The following is a 14,155-nucleotide window of genomic DNA, read 5'->3' as shown; positions in this document are numbered from 1 at the left end:
TTCACAAAAATTAAAATTTTAAAATTGTGACGGTCTGCGCCGTTATGTTCATCATGTTGAAGAACAAAGCAGCGCAGTCCATCGCAATTTTGAAAATTTAATTTTTTAAAAAAAAATATATAAAAGCGACAGACTTCGTCGCTTAGAAATGATGCAGTCTGTCGCTTATTGAAAAGAGTCTATGCGAGAAGCGACGAAAATGACTGCGTCACTTTATCGCCGAATTTGACTAAATGAATCGACGCAATCCATCATTTTTTCCGTCGCTTTTTGACTGTTTTTTAGTAGTGTCATTAACTAAATTGGGGACTCAAAACTTAAAAGTTCTACACCTATTCAAAGGGGTAATTCATATTACTAGGCTAAGTAAATCATAAGAACGTTCTTAAATAAATGCTTTTTTCCTTGTAGTGTAGTGAATTTCTTATCTCTAGTGCGTTAACATTATCCTAAGCACACAAAAGTGGAATATATAGTTGGTGAAGATTTGACTTAATTTCCTAGTAAAATACAATTCCGCATGGAGTAATATTTCAACATTGATATTGTTAAAAAGTTTTGCTACAGTTAACAGCCTAACAGGTACACAATAATCGCCCGCCAAGAACGGAAAATTATCTTGGCTTATTCATTAAATGAAGAAGTCACCGCCCCTATCATTTCTTAAAACTTAATTTCCAGCTGATAACATACTCATTAAGACAAAATTCTCCATTCTCCACTGAAGCTTTACACCTACTCTCATTATCGGTTATGGACTAATAAACTTGATATTCTTGTAACATCATGATTTATAAATATTTAGCAAGTTACTTGAGAAAATAGCCAAATAACCTCCTTAATTTATTAGTCAATTTTCAACTATATATCTATACTTCACGAGAGCCCCATTACCCTCTAAGTTTTTTATTTTCGATATTTTGTAACCCTTAAATGCTGACCTTTCCAAAAAGGCGAATACACCTCTTGTTGGCACGTAAAGGTAGGACAAAAAAAAAATGGCTAAAATTGAATAAAATAGTCCATGTGTCGGTCATCCCCCTATCATTTCTTAAAGCATAATTTCCAGCTGATAACATACTCATTAAGACAAAATTCTCCATTCTCCACTACAGCTTTAAGCCTACTCTCATTATCGATTAAATGGAATATTATATAGGTATTTTGTAACACCACAAATTGTTTTCGCCAAGACTTAACCATTTTTATATGTGTGTACACTCAAACTAAATGACTTCTAATTTTATATATGAGTTAGGATAAATTCCTAGGTATTTGAAGGGTATTAGATGTGGTTTATGTTTCACTTCAAAATTTCTATGCTAAGATTCGGACCATTCTTCGTATGCATATAGGCTTGAACTCGAAGACTTCAAATTGTATATATGATCTAGTATCAATTCATAAGTATTTAAAGTGTCAATTTAGGTCATTAGGTATCCCTAAAACCAAGCCAAGTCCAAAGAATTTCCATCGGCTAAGTTTTCGAATGAGTCCGAAATAGGGTCAACTTCAAACGCTCATATCTCCTATTATATAAATAATTAGGTGTCCCAAGACCTATCCAATTAATTTTTTTTGATCGAGTCCTCTTTCCAACGCCACCGAATTTACCTCAGTTGGAGTTCGGAGTAGAATGTTATGGTGGTTTTACTGAAGCATGTTCGGATAGGACAATTCGGCGAGCTCACCAGCATATTTGGCGACTCGCCGAATAGTTCGGCGAACCACGACCTAGCTCGCCGAATAGTGCCCAAAATCCTTCAGAAACTGTTGGATTGGGCGAGCTAAAGCACCATTTGGCGATTCGCCGAATGGTTCGGCGAGGAGACCTCCAGCTCGCTGAACTTACCGACAGAATTTATTAAAAGGTGATTTTTCTCAATATTTCAACCTAATAATATTTTTATACGTAGAGATATTCTCAAAATCTCAAATTCTCCTTCTCCCAAAGATCAAGAACTTCAAGAAAGGGATTTCTTCAATATTGGGAAATCTAAAGACTCCAAGTTGATGATCTCCTTCATAAATCCATAGATTGGTTTCTCAACTTCAAGCTACAAGGTTCCAAACTCAACACTTTTATCCAATAATTTCTAAGATTCAGGTATGTAAGGCCAACACATGGAATAAAATAGTCCATGTGTCGGTCTCAAATTGGAGATTATATAATTAATTTAATTTTTTTAATTCTTTCCCCTTTTCTGATATCACAAAATATCTATATTCATCTCATAATTTCTTCAAGCTTTTCTCAATGTCCTGCAGTGGTGGTCTTCTAAATTTCGTCTGTAGGAGCTCCAAATAAGTTTGTAGCTACTGATTTATGTTTAGTTAATCATACACCAATTATGTTTAGCTACAATAATCATCTAAGTCACAAGAATTTTTCATATATGAAGCTAAGAAAATGGAGTTCAAAGTTTTTTCTTGATCAACTACTCACAATTTCTGCGAAGAAATAAAATAAAATTCAAATCACAATAAATCAACAATAGTGAATCCAAAATTTCAATTTACAATTTCACTCCTATCAAATTTGTATTTCACTCCTGCATTTGTTTGTGGATTTAAGTTCTTGGATTTGATACAAATTGAAACTTTATGTAGTATAGCTATAGAGTTGTTCTTTTTCTTTAATTTGGTGTGGAGATTTTTTTCCCGCTTATTTTCTTTTATTATTCTCTAAAGAAATCATTAGGATATATCTTGGGAAAAAAATATCTTTTGTAAATTTTAATTTTTAGGTTTGATAAAATGGGAACTTTAGGTAATTTTATAATAGAATATTTAATTATTATTTTATTTTATGTTTGGTTTCACATTTACAAAAAATAAAAAAGAAATTATGTGAAAAAAATTATATATACCCCTAAATTTAGCTAAATGTTTTTTACATGTATGGGTATATATATTTTTTATTATTTTTTTACTTTCTAAAGAAAATACCTCATACATGAATTTTTTTAAAAATTTAAAAATTAATTTTTTACTTCCTTAAAATGAAAAGGGTATATGTAAGCTATTTTTATAACGATGGAGGTATATGTGAGCAACTTTTATAATGATGGGGGTATATGCGAGTTATTTGTGTAACGATAGGGGTATATATGAGTCACTTTCATAACGAGAGTTATTTCAGCTCTAAATGACAAAGTTTAGGATATATACCCATTAATTAAAGTTGAGCGATCATATAGGTGCACAACTCCGTGAATAACCATTTAAGTGTTGGGTCAATTGATAGGTTGAATGAGAAATGGATGAAAAAAAAGTGGAGGGAAAAATAATTTATTCTCTCTTGCTGTGTGAAATAAGCATTTGTCCCACATAGGTGGTTGAAAGAAAAAGTCTCGTACTTAAAAGTAGAAGCACTTCTTCATAGTGCTAAAAGGTCAAGAAGAGGGTCTCCCCTCGCGCCATCGTCCTCGTCGCTCGCTCGGCTTCGGCTACGGCTACGGCTTTGGCTTCGGCTTCAGATTTGGATTCAGATTCGGTTTTGGATTTGGATTTGGTCAATTGATATGATGAATTCAGATTTGGATTTGGATTTGGTCAATTGATATGATTGATTAATAATCTTTTTGGACCAAATTTTCTTTAATTTTTTAATTAATTAATATTATTTATTTATTTAATTAATTAATTGAAAATCCTGACCTGTGACCCGACCCGTTTCTTTCTTTCCCGGATTAATTTAAAAAGGATTTCCCTCCATTTTTCCAACAGAATTTTCTAAAAGGTTGCAACCTTATCTGAAAAGTTGCAAACCTTTTCTCAATAGACAAACCTTTCCCAACAGGTACCTTTTTCAAAAAGGCTGCAAACAGGCTATATATATCTGTTAATTCTCAGAATTGTTCCATACGAAAATTCTGATTAACATCTTCTTCTTCTTTTATGCACTTCTTTAACACTCGTGTGATATACTGCCTTCGAGTTGTTCGCAGACACCGGAATTTGCAGTACCTTTATTTTGGTGAGTAAATCGTTCTATCCTGGGAGGAAAAATTCCAAAATCTCGGGTACGTTGAGGGGAATAATTTCCTTAAGGACACACTGTGTATTCAGTGGGCTCGATTTTTGTTCTGACATTAATTTTTCCAGATACTGTTATTATTTTCAGTTTCAATCCAGATTCTGTTTTTTATTACTTTCAGAAGTTTTTGTTGCTGTTTCATCATTTGTTTACAATACAGTTTGCTAACAATCTTACGGAAATTATTATTATTTTTATTTTCTGATTTTAACTGTATTCTATTTTGAAGACTAAAATCTTTGTGATTTTCTACTCCGTATGAAATAAATATTCTGACTTGAAGAGTATAAAAACTTCATTGGAATATTAAATTTCATACTTGTGCAACGATTTTAAGAATATAAAACTTCATCGTTGTTGTTATAAAAAGTCTGATATTCTGAAGTATTAAGATAGTTTGTTTATTTTTGATAGTGAAAAGAAATGACAAGTGATACTGCTACTACTTCAGCGACTGTTACTGCAACAAGCCAGACTTTTGTGCCACCAGTGGAAAAACTAGGGAAATTTGCTGGAGCCAACTTCAAAGGATGGCAACAAAGGGTGTTCTTATGGATTACCATTCTTGGTATGTAGAAGTTCACCAACGAAGACCTTCCTGTGCCTGCTGATGATATGCCGATCAATGAAAAATTTATGATTACTGAGGCATGGACACAGATGGATTTTCTATGTAAGGGCTACATGCTAAGTGCTTTGGATGATAATTTGTACAATGTCTACAGTTCTATGAAAACTTCTAAAGAACTGTGGGATGCACTTGACAAAAAATATAAGACTGAAGATGCATGCTTGAAAAAATTTGTGGTTGCCAAGTTTGTAGATTATAAAATGATATATAGCAGAACTGTTGGAACCCAAGTTCAAGAACTTTAACTTATTTTTCATGACCTTATTGATGAAGGCATGGTGGTTAATGAAGCATTTCAAGTGGATGCAATGATAGAAAAGTTGTCTCATTCGTGGAGAGATTTCAAAAATTATCTAAAGCACAAATTCAAGAAAATAAAGTTGGAAGATCTTGTGATTCGTCTCAAGATTGAGGAACATAACAAAACAGCCGAAAAGAAGTTGCACGGAAATTCAATGATTATGGGAGTGGACATCATTGAAGATGCTTCTCCAAAAAATAAGAAAAGGAAGAAACCTTTTGGAAAGAATAAGGAGCAGAACAAGAAAAAATTCAAGGGCAATTATTACAATTGTGGGAAAGCTGGTCACAAAGCCCAAGATTGTCGTCTCCCAAAAAAGGATAAGAGAAAGAGACAAGCCAATATAGTGGAGAATAAAGAAGGCATGGATGATCTATGTGCAATATTATCGAAACGCAACCTGTTAGGAAATCCCAAAGAATGGTGGCTTGATTTAGGAGCTACGTTGCATGTTTGGGCAGTCCGTGAAGCCTTTGCTACTTATTCCCTTGCTGCACCTGATGCGACTATCTATATGGGAAATTCTGCATCGGCTAAGGTTGAAGGATATGGTAGAGTATTTCTGAAAATGACATCCGTCGAGGTGGTGATGCTGAACAAAGTTTATCATGTTACAGAAACGCGAAAGAACTTGGTTTCTGCTGGTCTTCTTATTAAGAATGGATTCAAGTGTGTTCTAGTTTCAGACAAAATAGTTGTCAGTAACAATGAAATGTATTTAGAAAAAGGCTACCTCACTGAGAGTCTTTTCAAACTAAATGTAATGGTTGTTGATGATAATAAAGTTCAAGCTTCTTCTTACTTACTTGAGTCAAATAATTTATGGCATTCACGTTTAAGACATGTCAATCATAAAACCTTGCGAAAACTGATTAACTTAAATATATTGCCTAACTTTGAGTATAATAAATCAAAATGTCAAGTATGTGTTGAATCTAAGTATCCTAAGCATCTTCTAAAACTATTGAAAGGAATTCCAATCCCTTAGAATTAATTCACACAGATATTTATGATATGAAGTCAACACCAACTCGTGGTGGGAAAAAGTATTTTATAACTTTTATTGACGATTGCACTCGATATTGTTATGTGTATTTGCTTAATAGTAAGGATGAAGCAATTGATGCATTTAAGCAATACAAGAACGAAGTGGAAAATCAATTGAACAAAAAGATAAAAATAATTAGAAGTGATAGGGGTGGTGAATACGAATCTCCTTTTGTAGAGATATATTTAGAATATGGAGTTATTCATCAAACTACTGCCCCCTACACACCACAATCAAATAGAATTGCGGATAGGAAAAATCAAACATTAAAAGAAATAATGAATGCTTTATTAATAAGTTCTGGTTTACCACAGAACTTGTAGGGGGAAGCTATCCTTATAGCTAATCGAATACTCAACAGGTTGCCCCACAGCAAAACACAATCTATTCCATATGAACTATGGAAAGGAAGAGAAGAAAACTCAACTTGAAATATTTTAAAGTGTGGGGGTGTTTAGCAAAAGTCCAAGTTCCTTTGACAAAAAGGGTAAAAATCGAATCAAAGATCGTGGATTGTGTTTTTATTGGCTATGCTATAAATAGCAAATTTTGTCGGTTTTTGGTTCACAAATCGGACAATCCTGAAATTCATATTAATACGGTAATTGAATAGAAAATGCTGAATTCTTTGAAAATATTTATCCGTATAAAACACAATGTGAGTCCTCAAGTGAAAGATCTAAACGACCGCGAGAAGAACCAAAGGAAAGTAAACCTACCGAAGAGGATCCAAGGCGTAGCAAATGTTGAAGGATATCTACTTCCTTTGGACCAGACTTTGTGACATTCTTGCTTGAAAATAAGCCTCAAACATTTAAAGCAATAATGTCTTCTTCTGATTCAGCATTTTGGAAAGAGGCAGTCAATAGTGAGATTCAATCAATTTTGAATAACCATACATGGAAATTGGTAGATCTTCCTCCTAGAAATAAACCTTTAAGATCAAAATGGATTTTTAAAAGGAAAATGAAAGCTGATGGCACTATTGATAAATATAAGGCAAGACTTATGGTCAAAGGATATACACAGAAAGAAGGCCTTGATTACTTTGACACATATTCACCAGTAACAAGGATAACATCTATTCGGGTATTAGTGGCACTGGCAGCCATATATGGTCTTGAAATCCATCAAATGGTTATTAAGACGACTTTCTTAAATGGAGAATTGGAGGAAGAAATTTACATGGAACAACCTGAGGGTTTCGTAGTTCTTGGTAAAGAAATGAAAGTGTACAAACTTGTTAAATCACTTTATGGACTTAAACAAGCACCTAAACAATGGCATGTGAAATTTGACCAAATATTGTTGACAAATGAATTTAAGATTAATGAGTGTGACAAATGTGTTTACATTAAAAATACTCCAAATCATGAAGTCATTGTTTGCTTATATGTTGATGACATGTTGATAATGAGTAGAGATATTTCTGATGTGAATGCTATGAAGCGTATGCTTGCTAGCAAATTTGACATGAAAGATTTAGGGGTTGTTGATTTGATCTTAGGAATTAGGATTCATAAAACTCTACAAGGTCTAGCATTATTACAGTCACATTATATTGAAAAAAATACTTGAAAAGTTTAAATATTTAAATTTCAAGGTTGCAAAAATTTCAATTGATGTAAGTTTTGCACTTCAAAAGAATGAAGGTGAAAGTGACTCACAATTGGACTATGCACGAGTTTTGGAAAGTTTGATGTATATTATGAATTGTACACGACCAGATATAGCATGTGCTATTAGCAAACTGAGTCGATTCATGAGTAATCCCAATCAAACTCATTGGATGGCAATGAAACGAGTCTTGGGTATTTAAAACACACCCGAAATTATGCTTTACATTATAATAAATATCCCGCAATAATTAAGGGATATAGTGATGCAAACTAGATCACTGGATCATCCGAAGTTAAATCCACGAGTGGATATGTTTTCACCATTAATGGAGGAGCAGTGTCTTGGAAATCATCAAAACAGACATGCATCGCCCATTCTATAATGGAATCTGAATTTATAGCTTTAGACAAGGCCAGTGAAGAAGCTGAATGGCTCCAAAATTTCTTGGAAGATATTCCATTTTGTCCCAAACCTTTGGCACCTATATGTATACATTGTGATAGCCAAGAGACAATAGGTAGGGCAGGGAGCGTTATGTATAACGAAAAATCGCATCACATTTGACGGCGATACAATACTGTTAGAAAACTACTCTCTAGTGGGGTTATCACTATTGACTATGTAAAGTCAAGAGATAACGTATCAGATCCACTAACAAAAGGCCTATCTAGAGAGGCATTTGAAACATCATCGAAGGGAATGGGGTTAAGGCTAAGGACAAGTCATCATGGCGATAACTCTACTTAGTAGACTGAAGATCCCAAGAACTAGGTTCAAAGAGATCAAACAAAGTTATGAATGTCGATTCAACATTGTCAAATAACTCAACCCATTCTTATGATAATGACAATGTTCAGAAATAAGGATAAAACCTTAATGCTTTTTAATGAGTTCATAAAGCATTAAAGTTTTTTAATGATTATCTAAGTCTGGCAGAAAATGACTAGATAGTGTATCTATATGACTACACGTTTAGAAATCACCTATGTGAGTGTGAAGTATAAGCCGCTTCAAGGGGGATGACGGTGAAGGCCCATTCTCTATGCATTCACGAAACCAGGCGGTGTTCATGGCTGAAACGAACACAACCGTGAGAATCATATATAGTTGATGATTAATTGTGTGACTTATGTTGTCTAGTTATACAACAAAGTTCGATGGTTCAAAGATATCACACTACCAATTGATCGAGTATATCCTATATAAGTTCACTATGAAAAGTTCAAAGGAAAACCTACTTATCCAAATGCAATTAATCTTCGCTTGTATATCACACACTTATCTGTGTATTCCTTTATCTTGTAGCAATTCACCATTCATGTGGGGGATTGTTGGGTTAATTGATAGGTTGAATGGGAAATGGAGGGAAAAAAGTGGAGGAAAAAATGATTTATTCTTTCTTGCTGTATAAAATAAGCATTTGTCCCACATAGGTGGTGGAAAGAAAAAGTCTCCTACTTAAAAGTAGAAGCACTCCTTCATATTGCTAAAAGATCAAGAAGAGGGTCTCCCCTCGCGCCGTCGTCGTCTTCGCTCGCTCGGTTTGGCTCAGCTCGGCTTCGGCTATGGCTACGGATTTGGATTTGGATTTGGATTTGGTCAATTGATATGATTGATTGATAATATTTTTGGACCAAATTTTCTTTAATTTTTTAATTAATTAATATTATTTATTTACTTACTTACTTAATTAATTAAAAATCCTCACCCGTGACCCAACCCGTTTCTTTCTTTCCCGGATTAGTTTAAAAAGGATTTCCCTCCGTTTTTTCAACATAAGTTTCTGAAAGGTTGGAATCTTGTCTGAAAAGTTGCAAACCTTTTTTCAACAGGCAAATCTTTCCCAACAGGTACTTTTTCCAAAATGGCTGCAAACAGGCTATATATTTGTTAATCCTCAGAATTGTTCCATACGAAAATTCTGATTGACATCTTCTTCTTCTTCTTTTCTGCACTTCTTAAACACTCGTGTGATATACTGCCTTCGGGTGGTTCGCAAACACCAGAATTTGCAGTACCTCTATTTTGGTGAGTAAGTCATTCTATCCTGGGAGGAAAGATTCCAAAAACTTCGAGTATGTTGAGGGGAATAATTTCCTGAAGGACACACTGTGTATTTAGTGGGCTCGATTTTTGTTCTGACATTAATTTTTCCAAATAGTGTTATTATTTTCAGTTTCAATCCAAATTCTGTCTTTTATTACTTTCAGAAGTTTGTGTTGCTGTTTCATTATTTGTTTACAATACAGTTTACTAACATTAAGTAATTAATAACTAGAAGCCTACGAGATCCATTAAGTCAAGTCATGCACCCACAATTAATCTATAGTATTAAACCTTAAAGTCAAGATGAATCATTTAAGTAGAATATGTCTAGTAAAATTTTGAATAGTGGACATGATCACACCCTATATAAAGAGTAAATCTGCTTCCATTCCAATATCATCTATAAGCAATTACCAAATATTCCATTATAGAGAAAAAAAAGATGAAATTTTCTTTAGCTCTTGTCTTTATGATTTTAGCCTTGTTGGTAACTACAACTTATGCAGAACAATGTGGTCGACAAAGCGGTAGGCGTAAGTGTCCCAACAGGCTGTGTTGCAGTAAGTTTGGATGGTGTGGCACTACTTGTGAATACTGTGGATCTGGATGCCAAAGTAACTGTCGTGGAGGTTGTGCCACCACCATGTTCTCCAATGAAACCGTCAACAATAGTGGCAAACACTTGGAGGATGGTACCTTAAACTGATCGGTGAACACTTTTAGATTACACCATATTATTAAAAGTTTATTGTATGACACAATAGATGTTGTGTCCTAGACTTACGTGTGATATGGTGTAACTTATGAAAAGAATAAACACAGTGGCTACCTTAAGCATGTAAAAGTATGTAGTTTGAATAAAAGTGAGGCACATTATGACTATGTGAGCTTCACCGGTTTTATGTATTGTGTAAGAGTGGCCTAGCTACCAATAATAAACTTATATTAATGTTATGTTGAATAATTGCATGGAGTAGATGTACCATATGTTCAGTTTTGATATTATGTATGTTAACGCATGTGTGTCTTTAAATAATTGCATGCAGGTCATGCGGTGCTACACTCTAGGTGTCGTGCCAGGATAGGCTGATGGGTCAATGTTGTGAAATCTTGATTTTTAAGGGTGTTTTTGTTCGGGATCTTTTCGTCACTCTATATAAAGCCCCTAAACATGTTTTTAGAAGGATATAACGCATATTAGATGTAGGTCAAAGTAAAGGAAATTCTTTGAGGGTTTAGTTTCTTCTCCGCTCTTACTTTATTCATTACATCTTGTAATACTAGTGAATTCTTATCGCCATACTCGAATAATGAGTAGCTAAACTTCAATATTTTAGGGGTTTGGCACTGACATGAAAGTTGATATTTGAAGATCATTTAGAACTTGATAATGTTGGTTTTGATGATTTAACAAACTAAGGGAACAAGTTAGGGACCTGACCCCTTTGAGGACACAATAGATCTTGCCAAATCTGCAGGTTTGTTGTGTGCGAGTCCTTTGCAGGAGGACAGTTTTCTATCCAACAGAAACGTCCAACTCAATTTATATCTTTTACATATACACTTTTTACAACATTTCCCCTTTGCCTTTTTGGAATCACTTAAAAGGAAAAACCTTGAAGTTCTTATTCTTTGAAATCAACTCTCTCTCTAAGGACCTGGTAGAGTTATTAGTCTTTTCTTCTTATTTTAGAGTATTGATTTCATGGTCTTAAATCTCTGTAAGAACTATTCTTAATCTATAAAGGATTTAGATCAGTTCTTTGTTCGTTTGTCTTGTCAAAGTATCTAGAGTTAATTACGGAGACTACTTGAAGTTTAAGTGAGCTAGGATGTTGATGATTAATGGATTCTCAAATTGTGGTCCGAATGATTAATGGGAGTTGTAAACCACCTTGGAGAATCCACAACATCATTGAAGACATCAAGAATAGAATTGTTCAAAGAAACATAATAGTAATGCATTGTTATAGGGAAGGAAATGAAGTTGCAGATGCTCTTGCTGAGCATGTTACAACTATACAGGAGCCAATCATTTACTTTCAAGAGTCTAAAATTCTGGCTGAGGCCAGTGGCCTTTAAGAATGAATAAACTTCAATTTCCTTCCTTTAAGAGAAGAACAAAAAAGGCTTCTTACTAGCATTACGATCCTCAATGATTCATTTCATCTATTGTTTCTTCTGTGTGTTACATTCTAGGTATTCTATTTAGATGCATCACATGGGAGGTTATTATCTTAAGATCCTATTTTGATCATAGACTCTATTAGGATATTTTTTGTATTCTAAGATGAAAACGGATGTACGGTTTGATGTCCCCGCTTCAACTTATGTACTTTTTTGATTTGAAGTAAAATGGATATGGTAGGGGTCTTGCCAAACCCCATAATTAAAGGAATCTAATGTAGAAATTTTGACCGCACAATATGAAAATTTCAACATGAATAAAGAAGAGTCAATCTACGACATGCACACTAGGTTCTCTTCTATCACGAATGAGCTTCGAAGCCTGGGTAACCTATTCATCCTAGTAAACAAATTAGAAAAATTCTCAAAATTTTTCCCAAGTCGTGGGCCAGCAAAGTTGATGCTATAACTAAAGCTAAGGACCTGAAGGTTCTAACAATGGATGCCCTGATTGGGAGTCTTGCAACTCATGAACTGAACATAGCACAAGATGGTTTGAAGAAAGAGACCAAGCAGGAGAAGTCTCTTACTCTAAAGGTGACTCCAAGTGAACTGTCAGTTGAAGATGAAGACATGGCCTATCTAACAAAGAGATTTCACTAGATAGTGAGAAAATACGGAGGGTTTGCTAAGAAGGAAAAATCTAGTCGACCTGCAAATGCCACAAATCTGTGTCATAAGTGTGCCAAGCTAACGCATTTCATCGAAGACTTCCTAATGTAAAAGAGGGAGTATAAATACTATGTAAAAACTGAAGGAGACAAAAGAAGGGACCTTGTCCTTGATAAAAATGGAAGAAAGGTTGTAGCTGACTATGTTGTCAAGAAGTCTCTTGCAGTTTGGGGAAACTCCTCAAGAGATTTTGAAGGGTGCACCATCCTGAAGATGCTTCCATGGTAGAAATAAAGGATGAGGAAGAAGTGTTCGATTTGATATTTGCTTTTATCGCATAGTCTGATGATGAACGAGCTAAAGTAGAAACTCATGAACAAGCTGAAGCATGGGTAACTCTTGCCGATCTCAGACAGAACTTGCACGTATATTTTGCTAAAATATTGAGAACTCTAGCAACCGTGTTGATTGATCAATCACAAAATTAACAAATAAGAAGGATATGCTGAATAACATCAAAGACATCTTTTAAGATGAAAAGCTTGCCGTAGTTACTCAAATATCTGATCTGGAAGTACAAATAATGGTTTTGATAGCAAATAAAGTAGATCTTAATCTTGAACTCAAGAAGTTGAACACAGGCTATGCAAATGACAAAGATGAAGCTGGTAGTCAACAAGTTGAGCTTGAACAGAAGTTAAATGAGGTTGAGATGAAAATATCTGATCGAGAACATCAGATAATGGTTTTAATAGTTGATTTGTAGAACTTAACCATGAGCAGAAGTTGAACAAAGGATTCTCTAAAGGGAAGGGTGAAGCTAGTAATTTACAGTTGGAGCTTGAAGGTAGGCTAAATGATGCTGAAATGAAACTGGCTATGACACTTGAAAGAAATGCACAATTGGAAAATGATCTTGCTGAATCAAAAGAAGAGTTTAACAAGTCACTAAAATGGACCAGCTCATCTAAAATTCTTGAAAATCTTACCAGTCAGGGGTACAATGGTGGAAGAGGACTAGGAAGCCTGGAAATCAATCCTCCTTACAATATTCATAGCAAGTATATATTTGTATCTAACAATATCTTGTGTCTTCATTGAGGAAGACATGGCCACCTGAAGGATGATTGTCCATCTTGGAAAAGTTCTCTGGAAAGTTTCTCAAATATGGACACAAATGTAGTATGAGAAAAAATACCTTACCTTATTGGACCAAAAAACCTCTTATTATGCCATTGACTGATTATTGGGAACTCAGATTGAAATGGTTCCCAAATCTAGCAATTAATCTGTGTTGTAGGAAAGTGAGAGGCATGACAGTCAGTGTTGGTTCATGGACAGTGGGTGCTCAAATCACATGATCAGAAAGATAGAAAACTTCCTCTCACTCAAGGCACTTTAAGGTGGAGGTATCTCTTTTAGTTCCTAGGTCCTGATATGAAATATTGTTAAAGTTTCTTTTAGAAAATGGCTTCAAGAGAGGGAGGATTGACAACAATCTCTTCTTAAAATCTAGAGGTAAGGAATTGTTTATTGTTCATGTATATGTTGATGACACTTTCCAATTCTAAATCCCTTTGTGACGAGTTTGCTAATCTCATGAGGAGTGAGTTTGAAATGAGCATGATGGGAGAATTGAGATTCTTTTGGGGATTGCAGATCACGCAGACA

The sequence above is a fragment of the Solanum dulcamara genome, chromosome 6, assembly GCF_947179165.1.
Source record: "Solanum dulcamara chromosome 6, daSolDulc1.2, whole genome shotgun sequence".
Classification (NCBI taxonomy): Eukaryota; Viridiplantae; Streptophyta; class Magnoliopsida; order Solanales; family Solanaceae; genus Solanum; species Solanum dulcamara.
The sequence above is the reverse complement of the archived record's forward strand: the minus strand, read 5'-3'. Positions refer to the sequence as shown.